Consider the following 24,042-nt stretch of genomic DNA (forward strand, 5'->3'; position numbering starts at 1 on the left):
TGCCTCCCTCCCTCCTTCTCTCTCTCTCTGTGTCACACACACACACACACACACACACACACACACACACGTTCTTTTGCACAAAATGAGATCATATTGAGTATATCGTGTAACAACTTCTTGGGTTATTTTTACTTAAATATATATATTTGACATCTTTCCGCTACATTTGATATAGCTCCACCTAATTTCCTTTAACCCAGTCAGAGGATTCCATTGTAAGAATGTACAAATTTTAATTTAACCCATAAGCTATAAATGCCCTTTATGTTCACTATTACAAATCACGCTGAAGTGGACATTTCTCATATATATATATATATATATATATATATATATATATATATATATATATATATATATATAAAGAACAGATTTATGGTTGTCACTTAAGTGCACCCATTTTGTTTTTGGCTGTACCTCGAGGCTTGTGGGATCCTAGTTCCCAGACCAGGGATCAAACCCGGGCCCCCAGCAGTGGAAGCACAGGTTCCCAACCACTGGACGGCCAGGGAATTCCAAGTGCACCCATTATCTTTGTGTTATAAATTCTTAAGAGTGAAATTACTGTCTCAAAGAGCAAGCACATTTGAAATTTGTCTTCAAAAGTCTGAAGCAATTTATAGTCACACCAAAAGTGTATGAGAATGACAACTTTTACACACCCTCTGGAACACCATATATCATAAAGATATTCTAAAATAGGTTTGCCCCTCCAGCAAAATCACACATGTAAATCTTAGAATTTGGAGAAGAGAATCTGACCATTGCTGTTGTCAGTGGTATTGGTGGTGTTGCTGATAGTAATGATGTGTTTGTGTTTCTGCTAATGTTTGCAACTGCCTAAAACTCTTTTTCCTTTTGAACCTTCTTTGATACTCTTCCCATGTGGCAATTACTCCTTCTCTAAATTCTTGCCCTTGCCCAAATACTGAAACTAGGGATTTACAGAGATGAACATTCCTGAGCTTTATCCTTATGCATATCCTGAACTATTTTCTTAGGTTGAACTCCTGGAAGTGGGATTGCTGGATGAAAGGATACATATATTATAAAGCCAAAGGCTTTATTTATATGCTTATAATTCCCAAGTTTATCTCTTGTCCAAAATCTCCTCTGAGTTTCAGACCTGTATTAAGCAACCTGCTTCTCACCTTAACATCTCAAACTCACGATGTCCAAGGTTAATCTAATCATTTCTGCTCTCTCTCATCCTCCAATACGGTCCTCCCTTACCTTTCTTTATCTCAGTGAATGGTAGGTAACATCATCCATTTTTACAAACCAGAAACTGTGACTCCTAACTCTTTGTCACCTTCACCCCTAGTTTCTCCCAAGTCCTGTTGATTCTATCTCCTAAATGTATTTTCAAGATCTCTGTCTCCCTCCAACTCCACTGCTAGCGCACTAGTCCAAACTAACATGTTTTCTTAGCTAAACTGCTATAAGGCCTCCTAAATTACGTTCTTTATCCATACATTTCAGAGTAAATGCCATTTATTACATGAACTTCCAGGAATATGAAACACAGCCAAATTATGTTACCATCCACATAGAAACACTGAATTTATCTATTTCATACAATTCTTAACATTTAGCTTTTACTTTTTGCATATTAAATAAGCAAAAGACACTGACTTTCATTTTTTGAAAACTGATGCCATTAATAAGGAAAGTCTCAGAGTAAATGGAGAAAAAAGAGCAAGTGTTGTAATAACATTTTTGAAAAAAAATATTTTTCCAAAATAATTGATAAAACAATTTAGAAATTCTTTTTAGGTTTTGGAAATACTAGTAGACACGTGGTCACATGCAAATCTTAACTATTTTGATAACACAATGGACATAGAGAAGAGTGTAGAATTCAGAATGCAAATTCAATGTTTCTTTTTCTGGTTTTAGAAAAAAACAAGCAATAATTTCCCCTTCTAAGATGTCTAAAATGAATGGGGAAAATGTACATAGCTGGAATTTTTCAATTAGCTGAGAAATCGCAGAGAACAAAGGCTCACTTTTCTCTATCCTTAGTTCTAACCAAATTCACTTCTTTTTCCTTTCCTCCCTCACTCCCACCCTCCCTCCTTCCCTTCCCTTTCTTTCCTTCCTTCCTTTTTACTGAGATATAATTCACACATCATAAAATAAATTTTAAATTGCACAATCAAGTGTTTTTTTAACATCTTTATTGGAGTATAATTGCTTTATAATGGTGTGTTAGTTTCTGCTTTATAACAAAGGGAATCAGTTATACATATACTTATGTTCCCATATCTCTTCCCTCTTGCATCTCCCTCCCTCTCACCCTCCCTATCCCACCCCTCTAGGTGGTCACAAAGCAACGAGCTGATCTCCCTGTGCTATGTGGCTGCTTCCCACTAGCTATCGGTTTTACATTGGTAGTGTATATATGTCCATGCCACTCTCTCACTTTGTCTCAGCTTACCCTTCCCCCTCTCCGTGTCCTCAAGTCCATTCTCTAGTAGGTCTGCGTCTTTATTCCTGTCCTGCCCCTAGGTTCTTCATGACCATTTTTTTTTTAGATTCCATATATATGTGTTAGCATACGGTATTTGTTTTTCTCTTTCTGACTTCACTCTGTATGACAGACTCTAGGTCCATCCACCTCACTACAAATAGCTCAATTTCATTTTTTTTAAATGGCTGAGTAATATTCCATTGTATACATGTGCCCCATCTTCTTTATCCATTCATCTGTCGATGGACACTTAGGTTGCTTCCATGTCCTGGCTATTATAAATAGAGCTGCAATGAACATTGTGGTACATGACTCTTTGAATTATGGTTTTCTCAGGGTATATGCCCAATAGTGGGGTTGCTTGATTATAGCTAGTCTAGTGGGTGCTGAGTAGTATCTCATTGTGGTTTTGATATGCATTTTCCTAACGATTAATGATTTTGAGTAGCTTTTCATATGCTTATTGGCTATTAGTATAGCTTCTTTGAGGAAATATCTATTCAAATCCTTTTCTCACCTTTTAAAAATTGAAATTCTGTCAGGTTTTATTAGTATTACAAATCGTAGTATTATATCAGTAGTATTGGGTATTTTAGTTTACTAAGTATTAATAAATAATCAAGATTATTATTGAAATTTTGTCTTTTCTCTTTTGCGTCTGTTGAGATGACCATATCTCAACAGTGACCATATCTCAACAGCAGCGAGAGGCCCGCGTACCGCAAAAAAAAATAATAATAATAAAAAAATAAAAAATAATAAAAAAATAAAATTTAAAAGAAGAATACAGAACAAGGCAAGGAGTAGAAAGTAACTTTAGATTCATTTAGATTAGATGGTCAAGAAAGCATTCTCTGAGAGGGCGACATTTAAACTAAGCCCTGAATGACAAGGAATCAGCCACGTTAAGATCTGGAAGAAGAGAGAAAACAAAAGGAACAAATATGCAAAAGTCACAAGACAGGAAAGGAAAGGCCTGTGTTTATAGAAAATAAAGGAAGGAAATATACCAAAATAGTAGTTTTTAGTGGGCGATAGGATGATTTTTTATGTATATTTTTTGGTCTAAACTTGAGAATGGTTTCTATAGTTTCACAGATGAGAGTAAATTACTTTCATAATCTTCATAATCATTAAAATCCATAAAAATATTAATAGTAAGAAGACATGGAAAAAGTAATCTAGAAGAAAATACAAAGGCTTTGAAGGGAGACTTGGGTGGGAAACTCAACCATGTCAGTTAGTTATTGTTGACCCAGGGCAAGATGCCTAAACTTTCTCTAAGCCTCAGTTTTCCAATCTAGAGAATGGAGATAATAGTTCCATGTATTGCACATGTAGGGACACTAGCACAGTGCTTTGACCAGAATGCTATTACTCACTAGTTGTGTGGCCATCAATAAGTTTTCTCATCCCCTCCAAGACTTAGTTTCTTCATCTATAAAATTAGATATAATAATGTTGACCCTTCAGGACTGTCATAGGGGTTAAATGAGCTAATGTATACAAAATGACAGCATAATACCAGTGTAGACACACACTAAATGGTAGATAAAATTGATCGTCCATGAATAGGAGATAGTAATACTTTTTATTTTCTTTAAACCTTGATAGACTGCCTAAAGTTTTAAAATAACCTCATATTTGTAATAAAATAAAAATTATCCTCTTATATCATTAACACAGTTTCATTTTAGCTTTACACTTTTGTCCCACAGAAACACATAATTTACAAGAATGTTTATTACCGCATTGTGTGTAATTGCAAACTTTTATAAACAAACATCCATCAATATAGTAGAGTTCCATTAATTAAGTAAATGCTTGCCATGGAAACATGATGAATCAATTAAAAGGAGTGAGGTAGAACTATAATATGGACTAATCTTGAAAATGGTCCAAGATATAAGTTAAAAAATGACTTCCGGGAAGATGGCGGAAGAGTAAGACGCGGAGATCACCTTCCTCTCCACAGATACACCAGAAATACATCTACGCGTGGAACAACTCCTACGGAGCACCTACTGAACGCTGGCAGAAGACCTCAGACCTCCCAAAAGGCAAGGAACCCCCCACGTACCTGGTTAGGGCAAAAGAAAAAACTAAACAGAGACAAAAGGATAGGAACGGGTCCTGCACCAGCGGAAGAGAGCTGTGAAGGAGGAAAAGTGTCCACACACTAGGAAGCCCCTTCGCGGGTGGAGACTTCGGGAGGCGGAGTGGGGGAGCTTGGGAGCCGTGGAGGAGAGCACAGCAACAGGGGTGCGGAGGGCAAAGCGGACAGATTCCAGCGCAGAGGATCGGGCCGACCGGCACTCACCAGCCGAGAGGCTTGTCTGCTCGCCCGCCGGGGCGGGCGGGACTGGGAGCTGAGGCTCCGGCTTTTGTCGGAGCGCCTGGAGTGGACTGGGGTTGGCGGCGTGAACACAGCCTGCAGGGCGTTGGTGCGCCGCGGCTGGCCGGGAGAGAGTCCGGGGAGGGGTCTGGACCTGCCGAAGAGGCAAGAGACTTTTACGTCCCTCTTTGTTTCCTGGTGCACGAGGAGAGGGGATTAAGAACGCTGCTTGAGAGAGCTCCAGGGACGGGCGCGAGCCGCGGCTAAGAGTGCGGAGCCCAGAGACGGACATGGGACGCTAAGGCCGCTGCTGCCGCCGCCAGGAGGCCTGTGTGCGAACACAGGTCACTAGCCACATGCCCTTCCGGGGAGCCTGTGCAGCCCGCCACTGCCAGGGTCCCGGGATCCAGGGACGGCTCCCCCGGGAGAGCGCACGGCGCGCCTCAGGCTGCAGCGTCACACCGGCCTCTGACGCTGCAGGCCCGCCCCCGCACTCCGTGACCCTCCCTACCCCCCGGCCTGGGTGAGCCAGAGCCTCCGAATCAGCGGCTCCTTTAACCCCGTCCTGTCTGAGCAAAGAACAGACGCCCTCCGGCGACCTACACGCACAGGCGGGGCCAAATCCAAAGCTGAGCCCCTGGGAACTGTGAGAACAAAGAAGAGAAAGGGAAATCTCTCCCAGCAGCCTCAGAAGCAGCGGAATAAAGCTCTACAATCAACTTGATATACCCTGCATCTGTGGAATACCTGAATAGACAACGAATCATCCCAAATTAAGAAGCCCTGTGGATGAAAGGCTCTTGGTGCTGCAGCCAGGACTCAGTGCTGTGCCTCTGAGGTGGGAGAGCCAACTTCAGGACACTGGTCCACAAGAGGCCTCCCAGCTGCACATAATATCAAACAGCAAAAATCTCCGAGAGATCTCCATCTCAACGCCAGCACCCAGCTTCACTCAACGACCAGCAAGCTACAGTGCTGGACATCCTATGCCAAACAACTAGTAAGACAGGAACACAACCCCACCCATTAGCAGAGAGGCTGCCCAAAATCATAATAAGTCTACAGACACCCCAAAACACACCACCAGACGTGGACCTGCCCACCAGAAAGACAAGATCCAGCCTCATACACCAGAACACAGGCACTAGTACCCTCCACCAGGAAGCCTACACAACCCACTGAACCAACCTTAGCCACTGGGGACAGACACAAAAAACAACAGGAACTACGAACCTTCAGCCTGCAAAAAAAAAAAAAGGAGACCCCAAACACAGTAAGATAAGCAAAATGAAAAGACAGAAAAACACACAGCAGATGAAGGAGCAAGATAAAAACCCACCAGACCTAACAAATGAAGAGGAAATAGGCAGTCTACCTGAAAAAGAATTCAGAATAATGATAGTAAGGTTGATCCGAAATCTTGGAGATAGAATGGACAATAGAATGGACAAATTGCAAGAATCAGTTAACAAAGACCTAGAAGAACTAAAGATGAAACAAGCAACGATGAACAACACAATAAATGAAATTAAAAGTACTCTAGATGGGATCAATAGCAGAATAACTGAGGCAGAAGAACGGATAAGTGACCTGGAAGATAAAATAGTGGAAATAACTACTGCAGAGCAGAATAAAGAAAAAAGAATGAAAAGAACTGAGGACAGTCTCAGAGACCTCTGGGACAACATTAAACGCACCAACATTCGAATTATAGGGGTTCCAGAAGAAGAAGAGAAAAAGAAAGGGACTGAGAAAATATTTGAAGAGATTATAGTTGAAAACTTCCCTAATATGGGAAAGGAAATAGTTAATCAAGTCCAGGAAGCACAGAGAGTCCCATACAGGTTAAATCCAAGGAGAAATACGCCAAGACACATATTAATCAAACTGTCAAAAATTAAATACAAAGAAAACATATTAAAAGCAGCAAGGGAAAAACAACAAATAACACACAAGGGAATCCCCATAAGGTTAACAGCTGATCTTTCAGCAGAAACTCTGCAAGCCAGAAGGGAGTGGCAGGACATATTGAAAGTGTTGAAGGAGAAAAACCTGCAACCAAGATTACTCTACCCAGCAAGGATCTCATTCAGATTTGATGGAGAAATTAAAACCTTTACAGACAAGCAAAAGCTGAGAGAGTTCAGCACCACCAAACCAGCTCTACAACAACTGCTAAAGGAACTTCTCTAGGCAAGAAACACAAAAGAAGGAAAGGACCTACAATGACGAACCCAAAACAATTAAGAAAATGGGAATAGGAACACACATATCGATAATTACCTTAAATGTAAATGGACTAAATGCTCCCACCAAAAGACACAGATTGGCTGAATGGATACAAAAACAAGACCCATATATTTGCTGTCTACAAGAGACCCACTTCAGACCTAGAGACACATACAGACTGAAAGTAAGGGGATGGAAAAAGGTATTTCATGCAAATGGAAACCAAAAGAAAGCTGGAGTAGCAATTCTCATATCAGACAAAATAGACTTTAAAACAAAGACTATTAGAAGAGACAAAGAAGGACACTACATAATGATCAAGGGATCGATCCAAGAGGAAGATATAACAATTGTAAATATTTATGCACCCAACATAGGTGCACCTCAATACATAAGGCAAATACTGTCAACCATAAAAGGGGAAATCGACAGTAACACATTCATAGTAGGGGACTTTAACACCCCACTTTCACCAATGGACAGATCATATAAAATGAAAATAAATAAGGAAACACAAGCTTAAAATGATACATTAAACGAGATGGAGTTAATTGATATTTATAGGACATTCCATCCAAAAACAACAGAATACACATTTTTCTCAAGTGCTCATGGAACATTCTCCAGGATAGATCATATCTTGGGTCACAAATCAAGCCTTGGTAAATTTAAGAAAATTGAAATTGTATCAAGTATCTTTTCTGACCACAACACCATGAGACTAGATATCAATTACAGGAAAAGATCTGTAAAAAATACAAACACATGGAGGCTAAACAATACACTACTTAATAATGAAATGATCACTGAAGAAATCAAAGAGGAAATCAAAAAATACCTAGAGACAAATGACAATGGAGACACAACGACCCAAAATCTGTGGGATGCAGCAAAAGCAGTTCTAAGGGGGAAGTTTATAGCAATACAAGCCCACCTTAAGAAGCAGGAAACATCTCGAATAAACAACCTAACCTTGCTCCTCAAGCAATTAGAGAAAGAAGAACAAAAAAACCCCAAAGCTAGCAGAAGGAAAGAAATCATAAAAATCAGATCAGAAATAAATGAAAAAGAAATGAAGGAAACAATAACAAAGATCAATAAAACTAAAAGCTGGTTCTTTGAGAAGATAAACAAAATAGATAACCCACTAGCCAGACTCATCAAGAAAATAAGGGAGAAGACTCAAATCAATAGAATTAGAAATGAAAAAGGATAAGTAACAACTGACACTGCAGAAATACAAAGCATCATGAGAGATTACTGCAAGCAGCTCTATGCCAATAAAATGGACAATCTGGAAGAAATGGACAAATTCTTAGAAATGCACAACCTGCCAAGACTGAATCAGGAAGAAATAGAAAATATGAACAGACCAATCACAAGCACTGAAATTGAAACTGTGATTAAAAATCTTCCAACAAACAAAAGCCCAGGACCAGATGGCTTCACAGGCGAATTCTATCAAACATTTAGAGAAGAGCTAACACCTATCCTTCTCAAACTCTTCCAAAATATAGCAGAGGGAGGAACACTCCCAAACTCCTTCTACGAGGCCACCATCACCTTGATACCAAAACCAGACAAGGATGTCACAAAGAAAGAAAACTACAGGCCAATATCACTGATGAACATAGATGCAAAAATCCTCAACAAAATACTAGCAAACAGAATCCAACAGCACATTAAAAGGATCATACACCATGATCAAGTGGGGTTTATTCCAGGAATGCAAGGATTCTTCAATATACGCAAATCTATCAATGTGATAAACCATATTAACAAACTGAAGGAGAAAAACCATATGATCATCTCAATAGATGCAGAGAAAGCTTTTGACAAAATTCAACACCCATTTATGATAAAAACCCTGCAGAAAGTAGGCATAGAGGGAACTTTCCTCAACATAATAAAGGCCATATATGACAAGCCCACAGCAAACATCATCCTCAATGGTGAAAAACTGAAAGCATTTCCACTAAGATCAGGAACAAGACAAGGTTGCCCACTCTCACCACTCTTATTCAACATAGTTTTGGAAATTTTAGCCACAGCAATCAGAGAAGAAAAGGAAATAAAAGGAATCCAAATCGGAAAAGAAGAAGTAAAGCTGTCACTGTTTGCAGATGACATGATCCTATACATAGAGAACCCTAAAGATGCTACCAGAAAACTACTAGAGCTAATCAATGAATTTGGTAAAGTGGCAGGATACAAAATTAATGCACAGAAATCTCTGGCATTCCTATATACTAATGATGAAAAATCTGAAAGTGAAATCAAGAAAACACTCCCATTTACCATTGCAACAAAAAGAATAAAATATCTAGGAATAAACCTACCTAAGGAGACAAAAGATCTGTATGCAGAAAATTATAAGACACTGATGAAAGAAATTAAAGATGACACAAATAGATGGAGAGATATACCATGTTCTTGGATTGGAAGAATCAACATTGTGAAAATGACTCTACTACCGAAAGCAATCTATAGATTCAATGCAATCCCTATCAAACTACCACTGGCATTTTTCACAGAACTAGAACAAAAAATTTTGCAATTTGTACGGAAACACAAAAGACCCCGAATAGCCAAAGCAATCTTGAGAACGAAAGAAGGAACTGGAGGAATCAGGCTCCCAGACTTCAGACTATACTACAAAGCTACAGTTATCAAGACGGTATGGTACTGGCACAAAAACAGAAAGATAGATCAATGGAACAGGATAGAAAGCCCAGAGATAAACCCACGCACATATGGTCACCTTATCTTTGACAAAGAAGGCAGAAATGTACAGTGGAGAAAGGACAGCCTATTCAATAAGTGGTGCTGGGAAAACTGGACAGCTACATGTAAAAGTATGAAATTAGATCACTCCCTAACACCATACACAAAAATAAGCTCAAAATGGATTAAAGACCTAAATGTAAGGCCAGAAACTATCAAACTCTTAGAGGAAAACATAGGCAGAACACTCTATGACATAAATCACAGCAAGGTCCTTTTTGACCCACCTCCTAGAGAAATGGAAATAAAAACAAGAGTAAACAAATGGGACCTAATGAAACTTCAAAGCTTTTGCGCAGCAAAGGAAACCATAAAGAAGACCAAAAGACAACCCTCAGAATGGGAGAAAGTATTTGCAAATGAAGCAACTGACAAAGGATTGATCTCCAAAAATTATAAGCAGCTCATGCAGCTTAATAACAAAAAAACAAACAACCCAATCCAAAAATGGGCAGAAGACCTACATAGACATTTCTCCAAAGAAGATATACAGAGTGCCAACAAACACATGAAAGAATGCTCAACATCACTAATCATGAGAGAAATGCAAATCAAAACTACAATGAGATATCATCTCACACCAGTCAGAATGGCTATCATCAAAAAATCTAGAAACAATAAATGCTGGAGAGGGTGTGGAGAAAAGGGAACACTCTTACACTGTTGGTGGGAATGTAAATTGATACAGCCACTGTGGAGAACAGTATGGAGGTTCCTTAAAAAGCTACAAATAGAACTACCATATGACCCAGCAATCCCACTACTGGGCATATACCCTGAGAAAACCATAATTTAAAAAGAGTCATGTACCAAAATGTTCATTGCAGCTCTATTTACAATAGCCCAGAGATGGAAACAACCTAAGTGTCCATCATCGGATGAATGGATAAAGAAGATGTGGCACATATATACAATGGAATATTACTCAGCCATAAAAAGAGACGAAATTGAGCTATTTGTAATGAGGTGGATAGACCTAGAGTCTGTCATACAGAGTGAAGTAAGTCAGAAAGAGAGAGACAAATACCGTATGCTAACACATATATATGGAATCTAAGAAAAAAAAATGTCATGAAAAACCTAGGGGTGAAACAGGAATAAAGACACAGACTTACTAGAGAATGGACTTGAGGCTATGGGTAGGGGGAAGGGTAAACGGTGACAAAGCGATAAAGAGGCATGGACATATATACACTACCAAACGTAAGGTAGATAGCTAGTGGGAAGCAGCCGCATAGCACAGGGAGATCAGCTCGGTGCTTTGTGACCGCCTGGAGGGGTGGGATAGGGAGGGTGGGAGGGAGGGAGATGCAAGCGGGAAGAGATATGGGAACATATGTATATATATAACTGATTCATTTTGTTGTGAAGCTGAAACTAACATACCATTGTAAAGCAATTATACTCCAATAAAGATGTTAAAAAAAATTTAAAAAAATGAGGTTGCAAAACAACTGTGAGTAATATAAGCTCTTTTTTTTACCAAAGATAATTATTACATACAGTATATTAATTTTGGTACAGAAAAAATGTCTGGAAGAATAAACACTGATCTAACAGTCCTGAATGTTGCAGGATGGGATTACAGGGCTCTTTATTTTTTTTATTGTATATTTCTAAAATGTCTAGATTTTTAAAAAGGCATTATAAAGTTGTCTTGTATATAGAAAAAGAAAAGTAATTTAGAAAAAGAGTTGGTGACCAAAAGTTAGCAAGAGATCACTTGTATATAAAGACTGAGTGTTACCCATTTGATTCTATAACAATGAAGTCATTTATGAAGAGCAATTTCATAGGAAAGATAGTGCTACAAACCAGACTAGAAAAAGTGAAAATGGAGAATGTATACAATTCTTTGTAGTACTTTGTCTGGGAAGAGCAGGAAAGAGAGAGAGGGCAATAGCTAGAGCGGTGTGTAGGGACAAAGCAGGGCTTTGTTTGGTTGATTTGTTTGTCTTTTTTCTGGGAACAATTTGAGTATATTTAAAATTTATTGGGAAAGGAGCTGGGTGAAAGGTTGAAACTACAGAAGAAATTGAGAATAATTGATGGAGTAAGTTCACAGAGGAAGCAGATCCAAAACAAAAGTGAAGGGCTTAGCACTAAACAAGAAAATGATGAGATAGTGGGGAAGGTTTAGAGGTTTAAGAAGAGTGGAAAAAGTCTTGACACTGTGAAAATGAATGAGAGACAAAAACTTTGAGACCAAATCTTGATGTTACATAATTTTTTCCAGCAGCACTCAGCAACAATATTAAGAACAAAAGGATGGAAACTGGATTGTTCATCCATGTATGGGGGTTTTCCAGGTGGTTTCAAATTAGCACAAAGAGGCAAGGGAGTTAAAGAAATTTATTTGTCCAAAGAAAGGGGTAGCATGTGTGTAGGGCTTGTGGCAGGATAGAACATCGTGCATTTTTAGATCCTTTAATGGTTTATGTGGCTAGTGTGCAGAGAGTAAAAAGTGTAATATGAGATAAGATTGGAGAAGGAGACCATGAAGGGCCAAGAAAAATAATTTGGGTATTCTAAGTATGACAAGAATACACTGGAGCTTTTAGGAAGGGTAGCGACATGGTATAATTTAACTTTTTAAATGATTGCTCTAGATGCAGAATGAATCAGGAGCAAGATTAGATGAAGACACTAAAATCAAGAACAAAGCAAGGATCCTCATTTTGCCACTTCTATTCAACAGTGTACTGGATGTTCTTGCCAGGGAAATTAGGAAGAAAAAAAAAGTTGTCCAAATAAGAAAAGAAATAAAACGATCTCTATTTCCAGATGACATGATCTTGTACATAGAAAATCCTCAGGAATCCACAAATAAACTATTAGAATTAGTAAACAAGTTCAGAAAGGTTTCCACGCTAAAAGATCAATATGCAAAAATCATTTGTATTTTAATACACCAGCAATGAACAATCCAAAAATGAAATCAAGAAAACATTTTTTTTTTTTTTTTGCGGTACACGGGCCTCTCACTGTTGTGGCCTCTCCCGTTGTGGAGCACAGGCTCCGGACACGCAGGCTCAGCGGCCATGGCTCACGGCTTGTGGGATCTTCCTGGCCTGGGGCACGAACCCGTGTCCCCTGCATCGGCAGGCAGACTCTCAACCACTGCGCCACCAGGGAAGCCCTAATTTTTTTTGTTTTAAGTATAGTTGATTTACAGTGTTTCAGGTGTACAGCAAAGTGATTCAGATAGATAGATAGATAGATAGATAGATAGATAGATTATTTTTCAGATTCTTTTCCATTATAGGTTATCACAAGATATTGAATATAGTTCCCTGTGCTATACAGTAAGACCTTGTTGTTTATTTTATATATAGCAATGTGTATCCATTAATCCCCAATCCCTAATTTATCCCTCCCCGACTTTCCCCTGTGGCAACCATAAGTTTGTTTTCTCTGTCTGTGGGTTTATTTCTGTTTTGTAAATAAATTCCTTTGTATCATTATTTTTAGAATACACATATAAGTGATATCATATTATATTTGTTTTTCTCTGTTTGACTTACTTCACTTAGTATGATAATCTCTAGGTCCATCCATGTTGCTGCAAATGGCATTATTTTATTCTTTGTATCTCTCTTTTTTATCTCTGAGTAATATTCCATTATATACATACATACACACACATATCACATCTTCTTTATCCATTCATCTGTCCATGGACATTTAGGTTGCTTCCATGTCCTGGCTATTGTAAATAGTGCTTCTATGAACACTGGGATGCATGTGTCTTTTTGAATTAGAGATTTTGTCTTTTCCGGATATTTGGACAGGAGTGGGATTGCTGGATCATATGGTAACTCTATTTTTAGTTTTTAAGGAACCTCCATACTGTTTTCCATAGTGGCTGCACCAATTTACATTCCCACCAACACTGTAGGAGGGTTCCCTTTTCTCCACACCCTCTCCAGTATTTATTATTTGTAGACTTTTTGATGATGGCCATTCTGACCAGTGTGAGGTGAAACCTTATTGTAGTTTTGATTTGCATTTCTCTAATAATTAGCGATGTTGAGCATCTTTTCATATGTCTCTTGGCCATCTGTATGTCTTATTTGGAGAAATGACTATTTAGGTCTTCAGCCAATTTTTTATTGGGTGGGTTGTTTGTTTGTTTGATATTGAGCTGTATGGGCTGTTCGTATATTTTGGAAATTAATCCCTTGTCGGTTTCATAGTTTGCAAATATTTTCTCCCATTCTGTAGGTTGTTTTTTTGTTTATGGTTTCCTTTGCTGTGCAAAAGCTTTTAAGTTAAATTAGGTCTCTTCTGTTTAGTTTTGCTTTTGTTTCCATTACATTAGGAGATGGATCCAAATAATATTTCTGTGATTTATGTTGAAAAGTGTTCTGCCTATTTTTTTTCTAGGAGTTTTATAGTATTCCTGTTTCATATTCCTCATAGTACTTACTGATTTCTATCTATTTAAATTTGTTTTGCTTTATGTCCCTAACCCAAAAGCTAGACAATAACATAGAGAAGGGTGAGGACTATGTATATCTTGATCCCTTCTGTATATCTTCTGTGCTTAAAACAGTGCCTACTACATGGTATGCACTAAATAGATATTTTTGAATGCATGAATAGATGAATACTCATAGAAAGTGTAAAAATAAGAGAAGTATATAGATAATCTTTAATAGTTTCATCTGTCCAGACACTTCCCAAACAACTCTGTTTGCTTATTGAGTCATGTTTTTTTGGGCTATGCTTAACCCTCTGAAAAATTTGAACCCACAAACCATAATTTGCTCTCTTAACTACTACATTAAAGTGCTTTACTTTCTAACATATTATTAAATAGGTATTTGTTTATTGTATGTTTTTCCCAGTTAGAATATAGCTCTGAGAGGTCAGATTTTGTTCTGACCATTTTGTTCACTGCTATAACTCCTGCACCTAGAATGATGCTTGGCACATAGTAGGTGCTCAATAAATATTTGTCGAATGAATGAATCTCTTGATATCAAAGGTGGATTTGCAACTCTGCCCCTTGGACTAAGAAACTTGATTCTGTGAGCCATACAGATTAGATGGTCTCTAGTCAGCATGGTCATCAGACAGGTAAATGGCCTTAGGAAGGAGAGAAGATGGCACGGAGGAAAGGAAACTAACATGTATGACGCATCTAAATTTTACTTCTTCTCACAGCGATTTTTGAGTGTTATTATCTCCATTATGAAGATGAAGTGTTATTATCTCCATTATGAAGATGAAGACATTAAGGCCTTAAAAAGTTAAGGCCCTTGATTTAGACCACGCAGCTTGAAAGTGACTGAACAGGGAATTAATATCAAATATGGTTCTGAAGCTCAATGGGCTGATATTCACCCACAGACTGTCAGAAGTTTAGTGCAGTCCTCATTCTGGTCACCTCCAGTTTTGGATCTAGTCTCACTTTTATATAGGGATTGTCAAGGCACTACAAAATCTATAGATTGGTAACACTTCTCTTGAATATATGTCAATATATTGTTAAGTATTTTACAATGAGATGTGTTTTATAGTCAATAAATAAATACTTTTTGTATTGCCTAAACCACTATTGAAATGTATATGAAAAACAGTAATAAACCATTTGCATTACATATTGCAGGCAGAGGGCTAATATATTTAATATATAAGTATCTCTTACATCTTCCAACAGAGAGCTATTCAAAGGAAATGAAGAAGAGATTTCAAGAAAAAAATCAATTTAAAGAGATGCTCAATAACATTAATAACTCAAAAATTGTAAAGGAAAATAAAATTACCATTTGTACCTATCATGCTGACAAAGATGAAAAATGTAAATAACAGCCAGCACTATGTAAGATGTGACAAAAGAGGCATTTTTATACTGTGTGGATGGTGTGTAAATTACTGCATTTTTTTCATAAGATAATTTGGCACTATCTACTACAATATTCAGAAATTCCACTTTTAGGAATTTAGTTTACAAAAGTCCTCTTTTAAATATACAAACATGTATGTACAAAAATTAATTGCAGCAATATTTATAATATTGAAAAATTAGAAGAGTAAAACACGAGGAAAAAACAGTGAAAAACTGGAAATGACTAAATCTCTATAAATGGGAGAAAGGATAATTATATTTGAGTTTATTATATTCAAACAATAAAATATTCCAGATATAAAGAAAATAAAGAAGATTTATTTGTATTGACAATAACATATCCAAGATAAAGTGGGAAAATATCTCGCAACAATATTGTAATTATTTTGTAAAAAATGTGTAAATGCATACATACACTCTCAAATTAATGAAACATATACATAAAATGTTAATAATGTTTTTAATCAGGAAGTGGCAAAAAGTGATCTTTCCCTTTTTGCCTTTATGTATTTCTAAATTTTCTATAATGAAAATGTATACTTTGTGTAATAAAAAATTAAAGAATGAAAATATACTTTCAGCAGAAATTATTAGGGTTTATTAATGGAAGCCTAGGTTATATAATGTCCATTAAATTTAACTTGCTCTAAATTCTTTTTTTGGCTCTATGCAATATATCAATAGATGAGGGTATAATTTCAGAGAAACTGTATGTGAAATTTTAAAAGGGTGAGGCCACACCTTGGTGACAATGTAAAGTGTATTCAAAGCCATTTTCAGGAATTGACATTACTTCAGAAAATAAAAGACAAAAGATAAATAAGGAAGTGTAAATTCCCAAACAGCTAAAAACATTTGGAGAAAGAAGGTCAAAGCTGGAGGCATCATGCTCCCTGATTTCAAGCTATATTACAAAGCTGTAGTAATTACACAGTATAAGTTTGGCATAAAAACAGACACACATATCAGTGGAACAGAACAGAGAGCCCAGAAATAAACCCACACGTATATGCCAACTAATTTAAGACAAAGGAGCCAAGAGTATACAATGAGGAAAGTGCAGTCTCTTCAATAAATGGTGCTGGGAAAATTGGACAGCCACATGCAAAAGAGTAAAACTGGACCTCTATCTTACACCATATACAAAAATCAACTCAAAATAGATTAAAGACTTGAACGTAAGACCTGAAATCATAAAGCTCTTAAAAGAAAACATCAATGGTAAGATTCTTGGCGTAGGTTTTGGCAATGATATTTGGAATCTCTCATCAAAAGCAAAAGCAACAAAAGCAAAAAAACAAGTGGAACTACACCAAACTAAAATGTTTCTGCACAACAAAGGAAACCATCAACAAAATGAAAAGGCAAATGGGAGAAAATATTTGCAAATCATACATCAGATAAGAGGCTAATAACCAAAATATACAAAGAAATAACACAACTCAATAGCAAAAAACCAAACAATCCAATTAAATAATGGACAGAAGATCTGAATAAACACTTTTTCAAAGAAGACATAGATGGTCAACAGACACATAAAAAGATACTCCACATCAATAATAATTAGGAAAATGCAAATCAAAACCACAATGAATTATCACCTAATACCTGTTAGAATGGCTATCATCAAAAAGACAAGAGTTAGTAAATGCTGGTGAGGATGTGGAGAAAAGGGAGCCCTTGTACAGTGTTGGTGGGAATGTAAATTGGTTCAGCCGCTATGGAAAACAGTATGGTGATTCCTCAAAAATTAAAAACAAAACTACCATATGATCCAGCAATTCCACTTCTGCATATTTTTCCAAAGAAAACAAAAACACTAATTTGAAAAGTGATATATGCATCCCCATGCTCACTGCAGCATTATTTACAATAGCCAAGACATGGAAACAACATAAGTGTCCATCAGTGGATGAATGGATAAGGAAATTACAGTATATATGTACATATATACAATGAAATATCATTCAGCCATAAAAAATTAAATTTTGCCATTTGTGACAACATGGATGGACCTCAATGGCATTATGTTAAATGAAGTAAGTCAGACAGAGAAAGACAAATACCATATAATCTCTCTTATGTGTGGACAATTATATATATATATATATATGTCTCCATGCTCACAGATACAGAGAACAGATTGGTGATTTCCAGAGGCAAGGGGTGAGGGTAGGAGAAATGGGTGAACTGTTTCTGTGTTTTTTTTTAGTTTAAATACATTTAATTTTTAAAATGGAGAAAGGATTGTCTTTCCAATCAATGGTGCTAGAACAACTAGGAGTCTATATATAAATATGAAACAGAATAAAACAAAATGCCATACACAATTATGGTAATATGCCAAAGGGCACATAAGCCAACTGAAAGAGCTCCCAATGGCCGAGGCTAAAACAATTTGAGGAGTAAAATAAATAACATAGTGTTGCATTATAACAAAGTATAAAAATTATATCATAAGCCCATACTTATATAAATAACTTCTTCAATAAATAAATAAATAGAGAAGAATAACCATGTTTCCTCTGCAGAAGAATTGCAAATAATTTATATAGTTACTTCCTTTTCAAGGTAAGGGAAGTGGGCATAACTCTCCATCCCTTAAGTATGACTTCCTTCCAAGAGTACTTTATGGAAAGAAGGAAAAAGAGTAAGTTTAGATTAGAGAAATCTGAGAAACACTACCTCAGCCAGGTGATCATGGTTTATATCCACATTGACGTCATGTTGGTAGCATGAATTCTTGCTTTCTGATGTGAATGGTCCCTTACCTTTGTGACCTTTTTCTCAAAAACCCATAACTGCAGTTTACTCATAAGGAAAAAAGAAATCCCAATTCATAAATATCCTACAAAACGTCTCTCTAGAAGTCCTCAAAACTCTTAAAGTCATCAAAAACAGGGAAAGTCTGAGAAACTGTTGCAGTGTAGAGAAGCCTAAGAGATTATGTCATCTGAATGTAATGTGGTATCATGGATGGAATCCTGGAACAGAGAAACATTAGGTAAAATCTAAAGAAAAATAATAATGTGTCCAAAAAAAAAGAAAAGTATGAATCTCCTAGACTATGTAAATCAGATGCAGGAGAAATGCCAGTGGTCTCATCAAAATGCAAATGATGGGGGAAATATCATGTAAGACTTTCCACTGAGAAGCTGACTGGATAAAGAGTGTTTGAAAAATAGCCCCAGATCCCACAGAGACTTACTGACCATAGATGTTGAAAGTGGAAAATCTTAAGAGAAAAGCCAGTCTGTTCTCTGGAAGAAAAGGTCACAGATAGGGTGAGGGTCAGGGATGGCTGTTATATACATAGCTTGTTAATTAAAAACAGTCTTTGATATTCAGCACTGACATTTTGAAGCAACTCTGGCAAAACAGCTGCATTAAATAAGCCTTGTCAAAATGTCCTGCTTTCGTCTGAGAGAAAGGGTCTCTGAAAGGGAAACTGGCATGAACAATGGCAATGAGCATGCTCTGAGATACTTGGGATTGAACAGAGACCTGTAATAAGAAAACCTACCAGGTTGTTAGAATAATACTTGCCCAAACTCTGCCTCTAGTGACTGGAAAAATGTGACCATTTCTTCAACCAGTTTGATGGAATTGGTCATATACTTGTCATCGATTATCTCTTTTTTAAAAGAAGACCCAAAATAAAGAGATCAATATAAAAACATGAGAGCTACATTGAGGTACTTTCCCAAACCCCAAGATAACTTGGAAAAAAAGCATAAAACCTGAGAGTTTAAGAATAATAATCTACCGGCAGTGTTGATTGTTATCCAACTCTGAGACTAAAGATGGAGATAAACACTACATGTATTACTGAAGAATTTGTGTACTACTCCTCCAACCAAGGAGAAATGGCAGTAATCCTATGGTGGCAGAGCTGAAATGAACTTACATTTATTGAGCAAAATTTAAGTTGTGTCCAGGAGACACGTTAGGAGGCTTGGGTTAAAAAACAGACGTCAGGGCTTCCCTGGTGGTGCAGTGGTTGAGAGTCCACCTGCCGATGCAGGGGACACGGGTTCGTGCCCCGGTCTGGGAAGATCCCACATGCCGCGGAGCGGCTGGGCCCGTGAGCCATGGCCGCTGAGCCTGCGTGTCCGGAGCCTGTGCTCCACAACGGGAGAGGACACAACAGTGAGAGGCCTGCATACTGCAAAAAAAAAACAACCCCCCCCAAAAAAACAGACGTCAGCAGTCCTAGGGAAAATGTAGAAAGATATTTTTTAAGGAAAACTGAGGAATGGATGGCATAAGTATAACTCATGATGTGGCAGAACTTAAGAAGGATTCAAGAAGAGGAAAAGGAGATGTAAAATGACCCAAACACATCTACGATATGCTGGATCTCTGGCCTTTAGGGAAAGGGTGTCTGCAAGGGAAGATGGCCACAGTAAACCACCAGCCTATATAACATCTTTGTGGATAAATGCAGGACTATAGTGAGAAAGACCACAAGGTAATCAGAGGAAGCCTGGTACAGAGACAGTAGGCTGAACTTTGTTGCAAAGAACTATGTATTATATTTCAGATGATTGATTCTAATATCTATGGGGTCACTGGTATAAATAGATAACCAAGCAACAGATAGAATAGAGACATCTCAGCAGATACCTTCTTGGACAAGAGTTTCAGAGACCAGAAGGTTCCCCATAACAATATTCTCATACTATATAAGACTCCACACTGCAGAATTTAGGCCCAGCTCCAGAAAATTAAGACAAAGTGATGTAAGAGAACTTTGTATCCATCTGGCCCAATATGGGGAACACGATCAAACTGAAAGTTAATCAATGGATACTCAAGACAGAAATAAGATCTGCTTAAGAAAATAAAGGGGGATAACATCTCTCTGAGTGAATGTTAAAGCATAACCCTTCCCTCTAACTTAGAAGTAAAATCAATCTCCGAAAGGGAAGCAAAACCACAAAATATGTATGTAAAAAGTGGCCAGTGGGTTTAAATGTCAAAGGTAGGATTCCCTAACTCAAGAGCAAAAATTATAGCAGCATGATTAGGTATAAATCTTGAAATAAATGGAAGGAACAAAAAAGAAAAAAATTATCATTATTATCTCCTTTTTTATATTTTTTAAAATAATTTTTTCCAGATGTAATTGACATACAGCACTGTATAAGCTTAAGGTGTGCAACATAACGATCTGATTTACATACATCATGAAATGATTACCACAATAGGTTTAGTAAACATCTGTCATTTCATATAGATACTACATTAAAGAAATAGAGGGCTTCCCTGGTGGCGCAGTGGTTGAGAGTCCGCCTGCCAATGCAGGGGACACGGGTTCGTGCCCCGGTCCGGGAAGATCCCACATGCCGTGGAGTGGCTGGGCCCGTGAGCCATGGCCGCTGAGGCTGCACGTCTGGAGCCTGTGCTCTGCATCGGGAGAGGCCACAACACTGAGAGGCCCGCGTACCATAAAAAAAAAAAAAAAAAAAGAAATAGAAAAATTATTTTATCCTTGTGCTGAGAACTCTTAGGATTTACTCTCTCAACAACTTCCAGTTATAACATACAGCAGTGTTAATTATCTTTATCATGTTGTATATTACACTCCTCATTATTATCTCTTAATTTTATTTTAGTCTTTTTTTTTTTTTTTTTGCGGTACGCGGGCCCCTCACCGCTGCGGCCTCTCCTGCTGTGGAGCACAGGCTTGGGACGCGCAGGCCCAGCGGCCATGGCTCACGGGCCCAGCCGCTCCGTGGCATGTGGGATCCCCCCGGACCAGGGCACGAACCCACGTCCCCTGCATCTGCAGGCGGACTCTCAACCACTGCGCCACCAGGGAAGCCCTTTATTTTAGTCTTCATTCGACATTCAAAATTTGAGGTTCTATTCCAACATTACCATACTATTACTCATACTTATAGTTTCAAAGGAGACGAGTACTGCCAACTAGAAAATGAATCTAAAGGTTATTTATGTTTGCATTTTGCAGTAGCAGCAGAAACAGGTGGCTGGTCTGGAATATTACTTCTGAGTGTTGTTACTACACTGAAGATTTATTTATAAGACTGGTGCCAAGTGTTAAGAAATAAAAACTTTTTTTCCCTGTTACCTTTTAGTATCATGAACACTTTCTCTCCACGTATGAAGAGATAATGATTCCAGCTTCCATGGGATATTGTAGCGATTTACAAGTACCCATGGAACTCAGCATCAACTCCAATAAAAAATGCTTACCAATGGTAAGTATCCATTTATAACATGAATCAGTGAGCTGATAGGCACTGAATTGAAGAATAGAAGCACTACCTCTTAACCAACACTTATGATTTTCATATTGATTGCTCGGATATTCAGGTACAAGCAGGCACGGACTATACCATCTGCTAGAAAAGGGGTTTGTAAACTGTGGCCTGTGGGCCAAATCAAATAAAATCTTACTGGAACACACCCACAATGCATTAACACTACAACAGCAGGGTTGAATAGTTGAGACAGAGACTATATGGCCCCCAAAGGCCAAAATATTTACTATCTGGTCCTTTACTGAAAAAAAAAGTTTACCAACCCCTGGGCTAGATGGTCAACACAGATACAGAATAACAAATATCGTTCTTTCAGCAGGTCCATCTCATGGTCAGCCTGCCAAATTCTGTATTGGGTCTTCTGCTCTTGTTGCCCATTCTCTATATTTCTAGAATTCACAAACCTGGGGACTCATCTTGTTACCAAACCAGGTTCCTTTGCCTGTTGTGCAGCAAGCCAAAGGCTGAGACACTGAGGTCTGCAGCAAAGAAAGTTTATTGATGAGGCAGCCAAGAGAGGAGACAGGAGAACAAATCTCAAATCCACTCCTCAAAGGTGAGGGGCTTGGGATATTTATGGGGCAAAGCTGGGGAAGTATGGGGAAATGTGACTGAAGATAAGAAAAAGGTGAGGTAATCGTCCTTCTGCACAGGCACAACTAAGCTACAGGCTTCTTCATGGGACACATGTTCAGAAAATTGTGGCATTAGCATGTTCTGAGGGTGGAATTTTTGGCCTTCTGATGTCAAGAGGTCATTGAATGGACATTCGTGCATGGCCAGTTGGAGGGTTGGTAGTCCCAACCAGTCTTAACTGGCCTGAGCTCAAACTGGACGCAGCTGACTTCAAGTTCCTGAAAAACAACTGGGGCAAACATTTTATTGTTTAGGCTATGTGACGCTTGGCGAACATGCAAGTTTTTGTAAAAACAATTAAATGCAGCTTGATCAGTGAAGGCAGGTTGCAGTTCATTATTTATTAAGCAAGTTATACTTTAATGAATGTAACTGATGACTACCCTAGGTTACAGTATATTCATTCTCAATGAGCTACAGTCTTCCTAGGGACAATATGATTAAGAAATTTATATAACTTTTATTTCTGCCTAAAGACTATTTTAAAAGTAAACAAAAATACACACTGTCAAACCTGGATGAGAGGCAATTGAATTTGACCATTCTGTCATTGTGTCAAGTGGCATCAAATTCACAGATATGGATGACTGAGGCCTGAAGACTCCTCAACAGAATACACAAGTCTAAGAGAAAAGAAAGCATGACTTCTGGATGTAGGTGAGGAGAAGGGGTGGGATCTTTGTGGCAGAAGCTTGAAATGGATGATGGGGATGTCCTATAGGACATTGTAGGGATCTGGGAGTGCTGGTGCTTCAGATTGTACTAATGTACTCGGAGAAAAGCATAAGTTTGTGAAGTCTCTTAAGACTGGAAATTCATGCAAGGCTTTGCTGGACCATGAACTCTCTGGCCCACTCCATGAAAGGGCCTCTTATACACAGGGGCCTCTCATAAGGGGAGACACCAGCTGTGAGTTATATGTTAAAGTTCTAGGAAACACGCTATACAGAGGGTCTATGTTTATATTATGAGTCACAGCAGGGACAGGTGGTGGGTCTGGAGCTTAATGTCTGCAAACGATGTCTCTGACTGCCAGGATTGTTCTGAGACATTGTTTGTTTGTAGGAATGAGTTTGGAAAAGAAATGAGATGAAAAGGCCTCTTTCTCTCACTGACCATTTTATATTTTGGACTCTTTCCTTGCATCTGTTAAAGCAAAATGATACCAAGATAGAAGGGCTGTTGTAGCAACTTAAATACATCAGCAAAATGTCAGCAGAGCCTCCAGTGTAAAGTACTGAACACTAGATACTCTCAGAGTTGGGAATAATATAAGAATGAATAAAGAAATAAATGAATGAATAATGGAGGATGCTCTGCATTAGGAAAAACAAACAAACAAATGGTCCATTTTTCTTAAATAAAGAGTCAGAATTCAAATATGGGCTGTCTGGAAACTCCACTCTCTTGACCATAAAGCTCCCTTTTATTTTTGGACTTA

Source organism: Stenella coeruleoalba (genome assembly GCF_951394435.1).
Source record: "Stenella coeruleoalba genome assembly, chromosome: X".
Classification (NCBI taxonomy): Eukaryota; Metazoa; Chordata; class Mammalia; order Artiodactyla; family Delphinidae; genus Stenella; species Stenella coeruleoalba.